Raw genomic sequence first — 9,559 nt, 5'->3', positions numbered from 1 at the left:
CCTCACCCTCACTTTTTCTCTTCTGGAAATTCCCAGAAATCAGAGGAAGGAATGCAGTGGTGAGCAGAGGGAGATGACAGAGTAAGATGCATTCCAGCCTTTGCTTCTCAATAGATCACACAGAAGTAATAAAGAAAATAAGATTGGCAATTGTACTACATATACTGCACAGTTTACAAACTAACTTCAGAATTAGATTGTTTCCAGTTTCATTCTGAGGATGAATAAGGGTGTTTGCTGGATGCTCAGTACACAAATCTACAACTCTGGTTTGTGGTTAAAATTTTGGTTTTCTGCAGACTTCTTCACTGAGCACACATTGCCAGCCCTCCTAAACGTTTTTTTTTACTTGCTGCAACAATTTTCATTTCTACTCCAGTGAAATCAATATTTAATATTTATTTGGGCTCTGACTGGGGAATCCACTTGTATCCTCTGTCAAGGGACTGCTCTGGCAACCAGGCCAAAGAGTCATGCACAAACACATTTATACACACCTGTCCTTAGCTCCACTGATGTCTAAATCTGCATAAAGCAGAACAGCTGATTCAAGGTTCTGGAGAAGGAGAAAATCAACTGGTGTGCTGAAATCACATAGAAGAGAAGAGAAAACAAGAAGAAAATTTGAACCCTAGGGAGAAAGGGTGCTGTGACTGGTGGGTTGCAGCAGGAAAGGCAAGTCCTGTCCACTCCTCTACCCTTATTCTCTGCAAAGCTTCCTTGGGTAAGGTTGCTCTGAAGAAAGCAGTCAGATTAATTGCAGAGGTATCATAGGAACATGAATGCATAAATTATGGATCCTGATTTAGCTTAAATGTAGGGTAGCTGTCTAGCTGCTAAATATTGTCAAGAAATCTACAGTGTCTGAATTTTTGCACAGACAGACTTTACATTTCTAAGTGTCTTTAAGCATCTTAAGAGTGAGGAAGCAACTGAAAACACAGATTTGAAAATCAGCATTTTGACTTCAGACATTCCCTCTTCAGTGACTGCTAGGTGACATGGTTTTAGTTTTTAATGATACAGGCAATAAACTCAACTGTACATTTCCTGCCATGGGGATGCTGAAAGGATAACTGTGCTAAAGATTGTGAAGTTTTAGATCTGATACCACTGGTGCCATGTGACTGCTTGTGATGAGGGTGGAAAGGGATGGCCAGCAGGGCCACCTCTGAAGTCCCACTTACCCACTATCCTGGATAAAACTGCTTCTAGAGGTTTGCATCACCAATATGTGTTTGTAAACCAATATGTGTGTGATGCACTAAGCTGTTCTTGATGGCTGTTTGGAGTTTATTTGTGAAGATTTCTTTCTGCGTACAGAAAGCATTGTATTCCGTTTGGCAACAGGGTTTTGAACTACATGTGGATTCAATAGTTTGAGTAAATCTTGGCTGTTCCATGGTTATCCAGGATAAAAACCCAGTCATCTATTCCACTGAATCCCACTTTGAAGAATTTGAGTGAAATAAGAGCAGGGAGAGTCACAGGGGAATGGGTCACTCTTTGATGTACAAGCCTTTGAACTGTAACTGTTGTCCATACTATTTTTGCAAATTGCTGGATGCCAGTCTTCCTCAAGAACTGTCCTGATAGTTCCTTGCTCTCATAAATTAAAAGAGGTTAGTCTATCCAGATAGAAATTCCTATCCAAACACAGAAATACTGCCTGGCATTTTCCCTTGTCTCCCCTGTCAATCTATCTCTAATTCATTAGGATGATGTTAATTGTTCTGCTGAAAGACTCTGTTCTACTTAAAGTAGAACAACACTGAAAGTTCCTCAGCAGCAGGTTTTTTGTTGTCTAGTTTGGGGATTTTTTGTCTATTTTTTTTCTTTTTCATGTATGTTCCAGTTTTCAAGTTATTCATCACAGGCTTTTGGTCAGTTGCCTGAGGTAATCATGTTCTGCTAAATCAGGGCATGGGGACAGGAAAGGTTACCCTGCTCAACCTTCATAAAGTTTCTGGAACTGCCAACTCCAAGCATCTTGTTTAACCAGGATGATTTAAATGAGTGATAATATCCAGTTACCAGCTCTGAGACAATTTGGCCATCTGAGGTACCATGAGGACTCAGCTACAGCAAGCAAGGCTGTTCTCCACAGAAATGAATATGTGCTGGTGTGCTGCCAAGATTATTCTAGGGCTGCAGATGGCATCTACTGTTCCCACTGTATAAGCCTGGTTTAATGTGACTGCTGCAGACAGTGTGTAGCCAATGCAATTTTTTACTGATGGGATGTGATAATCAAATTTAAATTTTGTTTTCCCTAAATATTTTAGAACACATCAGCCATGTGTTGTTCTTACAACATGTCCTGACAGTAGTGTACAAACTTCCTCCCCTTAACGTTGGCTTCTTCTGCATATTTGATTACCTTAGTAAAAGCCTGCTTTAGCTGGTGCAGAGGGGTCATATTTTGGAGGAACATAAAGTCATGAGTTGCCATCGGGCATGAGAACTGCCATTTTTTCAAAGGGGCCATAAAAGGCAAATACAGTTTGTCTCTCACATGGCATAGTATGTTTGTAGAAGTGATGGAAAGTGCTATAACACATGGAGAGGCAGTAAGACAGTTTAGCAGGGTCGTGGATAGTCAAAAACGAGGACACTCCGAGCTGGAGGCTCTGCAATCACATGCACAGGGATGTAAACAGCTCAAATTGCCACTGCGTCAGTTGATGTCTCCTTGCCTCTAAAAAGTAACACTGTCCTAAGGATTAGCTACCCGGTTGTGACTGCTTGGGGACACTGGATCAGCTGGCACAGCCCAGACGAGAAATACGAAGCTTTGCTAATATCCACCAGGATCTAGCCAGAGCAACTTCACAGGATATAAATGTTCCATCCACACTGTGTGGAGCTGTTAAGCTGCGTCAAACAGCAAGGTGGCAAGAAGAGCTCTGTGGGCAGCACCTATTACTTGCTGAAGCATGAACTATTTTATGTGGTCTATTCCAGCTCATGACTGTATTTGCAGCCCTTAAGTGTTCAGACCATTGTCTTTCAAGCAAGTTTTGTACTTCTTGGGTGCATTGGGTGCACACTTCAGAAGTGGTCTAGAATATTTAGAATCTCATTGGATTCTTCTAAGTACAGATTGAAATCCAAGTTGCAAGGTGTTAGAGAAAAACTTTATTTGACACAACAGCGACTGTTGCACTGTTGTACTCCTTAAGGTGTAACTGCTGTGGATTGCTGGTCTTCTCAGGCTGCATAAAAGGATTGCTTTTTTATCAGAAAATGGTTTTATACAGACCCCGAATCTAGGTTAGAATTAGTGTAATCAAAATGTGTTACTTGTACAGCAGAATTTGTTTAGGAATGATATATAAAAGAACAGGCTGCAGGCAGCAGGTACATATCTGAATCAGCTAAGAATCCATGGGTTAGGTAAATGAAAACTAAGTGGGGAATTTCTGAGCTCCTAATTTTGATTTCCAAAGTGGGGAGTTTCACACAAGCCTGATAAGTAAATGGGAACCTGACCCAGGAGTTCACCAATGCAATTGTTAGGCTTTATTTTTTTTTTTTTTTATTCTAGATGCTGCTGCAGCCTAACTGTCTGCCAGTGAGTTCCTCCTGATTTGATGAGAGTGTTGGGGAAGATTCCTGAGGACAAAATTATATTTTTAATTTGGTGTTGCATCTACAAATTTAGGCAGATGCAAATCTGAACTGGCTGGCTAAGAGCCAGGTCCAGCCCCCAAAACAGCAGAAAATATGGTGGCATGGATGAAATAGTACATTCTGCTGAGAGGCCATTCATGGAAGTGTGGGGGTAGAGGGTGGGCTGTAAGAAGCAGCTGGCTCCTGTTTCAGTCAGAGCCTGGTGCTGTCAGCAGCCATCTGTGGGTATGTCCTGAAGATAAGGCAGTGCTTGGGAATGGGATTAGGTGTCTGTGGTCACAGGAACTGGGGGCAAGTTAGGATAGACTGTCCTAGAATCATAGAATCGTCAAGTGACTTGGATTGGAAAGGACCAACCACCTCATTCCAACCCCACTGAAATGGACAAGGACATTTTTCCCTAGCCCAGGTTGCTCAGGGCCCCATCCAACCTGGCCTTGAACACTTCCAGGGGTGGGGCACCCTTAGCTTCTCTGGGAAATGTGTGTCAGTGCCTCAACATTCTTACAGAGAAGAATTTCTTCCTAAGAGTGAATCTAAACCTACTCTCTGTCAGTTTGAAGCCATTTCCCCTTGTCCTGTCACCACATGCTCTTGTAAACTGTCTGCCTTGTAGGCTCCCTTCAGATACTGGAAGGTGCTTAAAGGTCTCCTCAGAACTTTTTCTTCTTTAGGTAGAGCAACCCCAATTCTCTCAGCCTTTTCTCACAGCAGAGCTGCTCCAGCCCTCTGACCACCTTGGTGCCTCCTCTGGCCTGGCTCCAGCAGGTCCCTGTCCTTGCTGTGCTGGGAGCCCAGAGCTGGATGCAGCCCTGCAGGTGGGGTCTCAGCAGAGTGGGGCAGAGGGGCAGAATCCCCTCCCTGCCCTGCTGCCCACGGGGCTTTGGATGCAGCCCAGCACACGGGGGTTTCTGGGCTCCCAGCACACACGGCCGGGGCATGTCCAGCCTCTCACCCACCAGCACCCCCAAGTCCTTCCCCCTTCTCTCCTTCTGGATCCATTCTCCTCCCAGCCCGTCTATGTGCTTGAGATTACCTTGATCCAGGTGTAGGACCTTTCACTTGGCTTTGTTGAACTTCATGAGGTTCATACAGATCCACCTCTCGAGCTTGTCAAGGCCAGTCTGGATGGCATCCCTTCCCTCCAGCATGTCCACAGCTCCACACAGCTGGGTGTTCTCAAATCTGCTGAGGGAGACCTCAGTCCCCCTGTCCTGTCACCAACAAAAATGTGTCCTCAGGCTATATCCTCCATAACATATAAATTGGTAGAGGAACTCTGAATTAAATTGCTAGAAATGCTCAGATCAATAGATGGATTCTTTTTTCCTTCATTTAGCTTTGGATCCTGCTCTCAAGGAAGAAATAGATTACTACAGGCCTTAACCTGAATTCTCCTAGGCAAAAGTGGAGAGGTAATCTTTCTTGCAGAGTGGATTGGAAAAACTCTGCTAGCCTTTCCAAATTCTGTTCTAACTGTTCCCACTAGGCCTGGGTGTTTGCAAACTTCGAAGGCAACCCTGATTGTTTGGAGCTCTTTCCAGCAGAGTACTGTCATCTTGATATTAAAAAAAAAAAAAAAAAAAAAAGCCATCCAGGTAAAAGGGAAGTGGGGTGACGGAAAACGAAATGTTTGCAAAACAGGCCAGTTCTTTGAATCTCCCAATCCATTACATAACAAAAATGCATGAACTGCGTGATTAAGAACACTAACTAGCAAGTACAGAAATCAATTCTGTTTAGTGAAGATTCAAATCCCCTTGAGGATTTAAAATGTTTTTTAAAGTCTAAGGAGGTGTGGGGGCGAAGGAGGGGGTGACATCTTTTCTATAAATGCATAGAATTACTGAGCACAAGGGATTTATTTAACCAGGAAACTTACATTACTGAGATTAGACATCTCGTTTTCAAGGTGCTCCGGGAAGATAATGACTCCTATACCCATAATTCACTGTAGACATCAGTTTTGTCTGATAATACATAAATTGACCTGATGATAGAAGTTAGCAGTTTTCCCTCTAAATTGCAGTATAGTGCTAGATAGCAATAAAGAATGTGTGGGCCTGATTCATTGAGTTTCTGTAAATTATAGAGCAAAGGATTTGGCCCGCCTGTTTAGGAAATATACATTTCCTCTCTAAAACAGAGATGCAGTTTTTCCTTTCATTAAAATATAAATGCTCTGAAAAACAAAATTAAATCTTCTGGAACAAGAGAAAGAACAATGTGGTTATTTATCCTACAAAGAAGGTTAGCCTCAAGGAATAGCTAAATGTTACAATGAATCATATGGAAAACACCATGGGCTTTTATGATGCTGTGATTAAATGTGATCAGTTAGCAGGAGAAGGTGCGTGAAATTCTGATTGCAGAGAATTTGATGGGAATTTTGCCAGTGACTTTAATAGGCACAGAGCTTCCCTGGGATCCTGGAAACTGTGAAAGCATTTTATTTGCCTATTTGATTTTGAGTTAGGGAATATTGGCTCTTCTTGTCTTTATTTGCTTGATTTTCTGGGCTGAAGTAAATGTTATAGCATTTTATGTTGAGTAAGCTTAAAATAATCTCTAAGTGAGTTAAACTCTGTTTAAAATCCTTGTTGCAAAGACGTAAAAACTGCTGTATTGAATTTATCCCTGCATCTGTAAGATTCTCTTTTCAGAGGAGAAACAGACTATTGCAATCTGGCACAGGTGAGGAGAATTGTGAAGCTTTTTCTTTACCAATTTTTAATTAGCTGCTGAAGGTAAAAGGAGGAAATGAAGAAGCTGCCTCTAAATTGAAGGAGATTATAAAAGAAAAAAAAAATCAATACCATTTAAGGAATCAGATTTTTAGCTGGTACTTCATGGGTCCTTTCCAAACTATTAAGTAGATGTAATTTAGAGCCACTGATTGGAACATCTGATTCAGGAATATCAAATGTTAGCAGCTCTGTCTTAGAGACACTATTGTGTTAGACCACTATCAGGTAGTCTGAAATGGAGCTTTCTAGCATTTAGAGTGTCTTCAGGGGACGTGCATGAGAGAAAATGTTTAAATTATTGTAGAAGTCTCCCAGGTTCAAAGAGGGGCTTCTCATCGAGCACTTGGCCATGGGTTGTGGATCACACATTTCTGCACAGAACTGCTTTGTCACCTGCCTGTTGGAAGTGAACAGCAGGACCTGGAAGGAGACAGGGATTTTACCTAGTGTGCACCTGCAGGATCACCCTCACATGTCAGGGAATATGTGGGGTATGGAATAGGCACTGGCTGAGAGTAAGTGATGAAAGTTCTTCTTTCCAGAGAAATGGGACAGCAGGAGGAAGCCTCTGACTTAATTCCTGAATTTCTCACTATCCCCCAAGATAGTAGAAATGCACAGTGTTTACCTTGAAATGATGATAAAGTAATAAATTTACATGGAGTGAATAAAAAAAAGTGACCACTCAGCCTATAAGTAGTTACATGTTTAGCACTCGCACTATATCAGGCAGTAGCATTGTTGCTTTTAGTTTTAAAACTGTATGACGACTTTCAGATGACAAATAAGTGATGGTCAGAAGAGAAGTAGGTGTGCATTTTAATTAAGGATTGATATGCTGTAGGAGGAAAAAAAGGAGGAGGAAGAGAATAGGAGTAAATATTGCTTCCAGATGCATCCAAGTTAACAACTACGAATATATTATTTTATCTTTGTCCATCACACAATGAAATCTGTGAACTAAACAGCCCTGCTAGTGAGTTCTCCCAGTGGCAGATGAAGCTGCACCAGTGGAGTGGCTGTCACTGGAAGGGGAACCTGGAGCTAGGGCTCAATGGAGAGTACCTGCACCATGGCTTGGCCTTTACTGCTGGTATACCACGTTAGATTATGGATTGCCACTTGCTGTGAGTGCACAGCTTAAATCCAGTTTCCTGAAAAGGCCAAGGATGCCACAAGATGCAAGCTATGAAGTCTATTCATTGTGCAGAAATAGAAAACTCAATACACAAAAGTCTCAATTTGTGCAACTTTTTAATTTTTTTTTTTGAGGATGTAGAGCCCAAGCATGTAGAAATCATGCAGCAGTGAAGAAAGAGAATTAAAAGCTAACAGTAATGCAAGATTAAAGCTGGAAAGTGAAGGTTCAAGTATTTGATATAGAACTTTTTCCTGTCCCCCTATCATAGTGTGAGTTTACTGTTTTGTTATGCTACTGCTGCACCAAAGTGCTCTATTTATACCAGATAAAATATGCATAGAGGTCACAACACTGATGCTACCTTCAAACTTGATCTATTTAGTTACTGTTTTTTAAATTATTTTCAAAGTTCAAATTCTTTCCACAGACAGCTGTGATATCAAATGGCATTATGAACTCTTGCTGCGAATTTTATTTACATTATTCATCCTGATAATAAGCTGTTGATTCTTATTTTAATTATTCTAGTAGGTGTTTCCTTACAGTTTGTGATTTATCTAGTAGTCTAATGTCATCTCTAGTTTAGGCCCATCAACAAACTTGACCCTTACTGAAGGCTCTATCAGTGAATAATAAACATCTAAAGTGTTACTTTTTCATAAGAAGAGTTTTAACACTGACAGTACCCAAAACCATGTAATAATGTGCATTTTTGCCTTTCTACACAGTTTTTTTGCCATATGTGTGTATCTGCAACTGCAGGTACAGGCTGCTTTTTCTTATTTAATGTTAATTCTTAAATTAATATCTTTTCTGCATGTCTACAAATATAGGCAAAATGAAAACTTAATAGCTTAGTTTAAGGTCTGCCCTTTTAGCTACTCTTCCCTTGGGGATCTGTGGTATAAAATTAAGAAACTTCCTCATAAATGTTTTAGAGTAAATAGCCAAATCGCCTCTAAAGCTACAACCCAAATCCAAGGAGTTAAATCAGTCTGAATGAAAGAGACATTCCCCTGAGTTACTGATTTTCATTTTACTAGCTCTTCAGTCTTGCTGGAGTTTTCCAGATAGCTATTACTGTAAATAGGCATTAAAAAAAAAATAAAAATAAAAAAAGTAATTCTCTGTAGCTGGAGAAGGGTGCTTTTGGTCATTACTTTCATAGTGCTCTGCACATGAAGTTTATGATCTTAGTTTCGTTTTTCCAGCTGGAGAAACTGAGGCACAGGAAGGATGAGAACTTGCTCCTTTAAAAGAAAACTAGCAAGTGAGCCATAAAGCAAATTCAAGCCCATCTGTGGCAAGCTTGGTCTCTCAAATGTCTATTTTTGTGTCACTAAGTGGTAATTGACAAAATCTGTTACTGTTCCTCAAGTTTATAGGAGGAGTAAATGAGAAGTCTCTCATTAATTTACTTCTAAACGATAACATTTGTCATAAAGCTCTTCACAGCCAACCCTACTTTACTAATATGTGAAACCAACCTGAAATTAAAACTAAATGGAGGCCTGGGAAAAGCCTTCAAAAAGAATTTTACATACTTCACAGCAAATTGGAAAAGCGTAAGCTGAGACTTTTTCCTTTTAAAATCCTGAATCTTATCTGTGTTTGTTTTTGTGAGCCTTGTTTGGGTTTTGCTCAGGGTAGAAACCAACTTATGTTAAAATGCATTTATCCTGCCAAGGTTCAGACATTTCAAATTTTCTGGGATGCAGATTTAGACTACAAAATTTCTGGAATAAACTGAAACACTCAGAAGTAGGAGTGATGAAAGACATGTCTGTCCTTTACAAATATGAAGCTGTGGGCTCAAAGAAAGGAAATCAAGATCATGGTTACAAAATGACACTGCCTCTCCATTTGTGGTAAATTTCAGCTTCTCTCTTCAGTACTGCTGCAACAAAGCAGCAACAATTGCTGCTTGTTCATGTAATCAAATTTCATAGCATTCGCATAAAAGATGTAGGAAATTAATTTATGGGAAATTAATTGTGGGTTGGTGGGCAATAGTATACACAGTCTAATTTCAGGTATT

General features: G+C 40.5%; 1 protein-coding gene across 1 annotated transcript in view; it reads left to right on the top strand.

Annotated features, from left to right (window-relative positions):
• The first annotated feature begins 577 nt into the window (after window positions 1-577).
• The window catches only part of SAMSN1 (SAM domain, SH3 domain and nuclear localization signals 1), a 91,872-nt gene continuing 82,890 nt past the window's right edge, over window positions 578-9,559 (top strand). The window contains exon 1 of the mRNA XM_066208508.1: window positions 578-675. The gene's annotated coding sequence lies outside the window, so the exon portion shown is untranslated. The remainder of the gene's footprint in view (window positions 676-9,559) is intronic.

The sequence above is a fragment of the Chamaea fasciata genome, unplaced genomic scaffold (assembly GCF_029207755.1).
Source record: "Chamaea fasciata isolate MVZ Bird 193981 ecotype frontalis unplaced genomic scaffold, bChaFas1.0.hap1 SCAF_2, whole genome shotgun sequence".
Lineage (NCBI taxonomy): Eukaryota > Metazoa > Chordata > Aves > Passeriformes > Sylviidae > Chamaea > Chamaea fasciata.
Note: the sequence above shows the minus strand (reverse complement) of the source record. Positions and strands in the feature narration are given on the sequence as shown.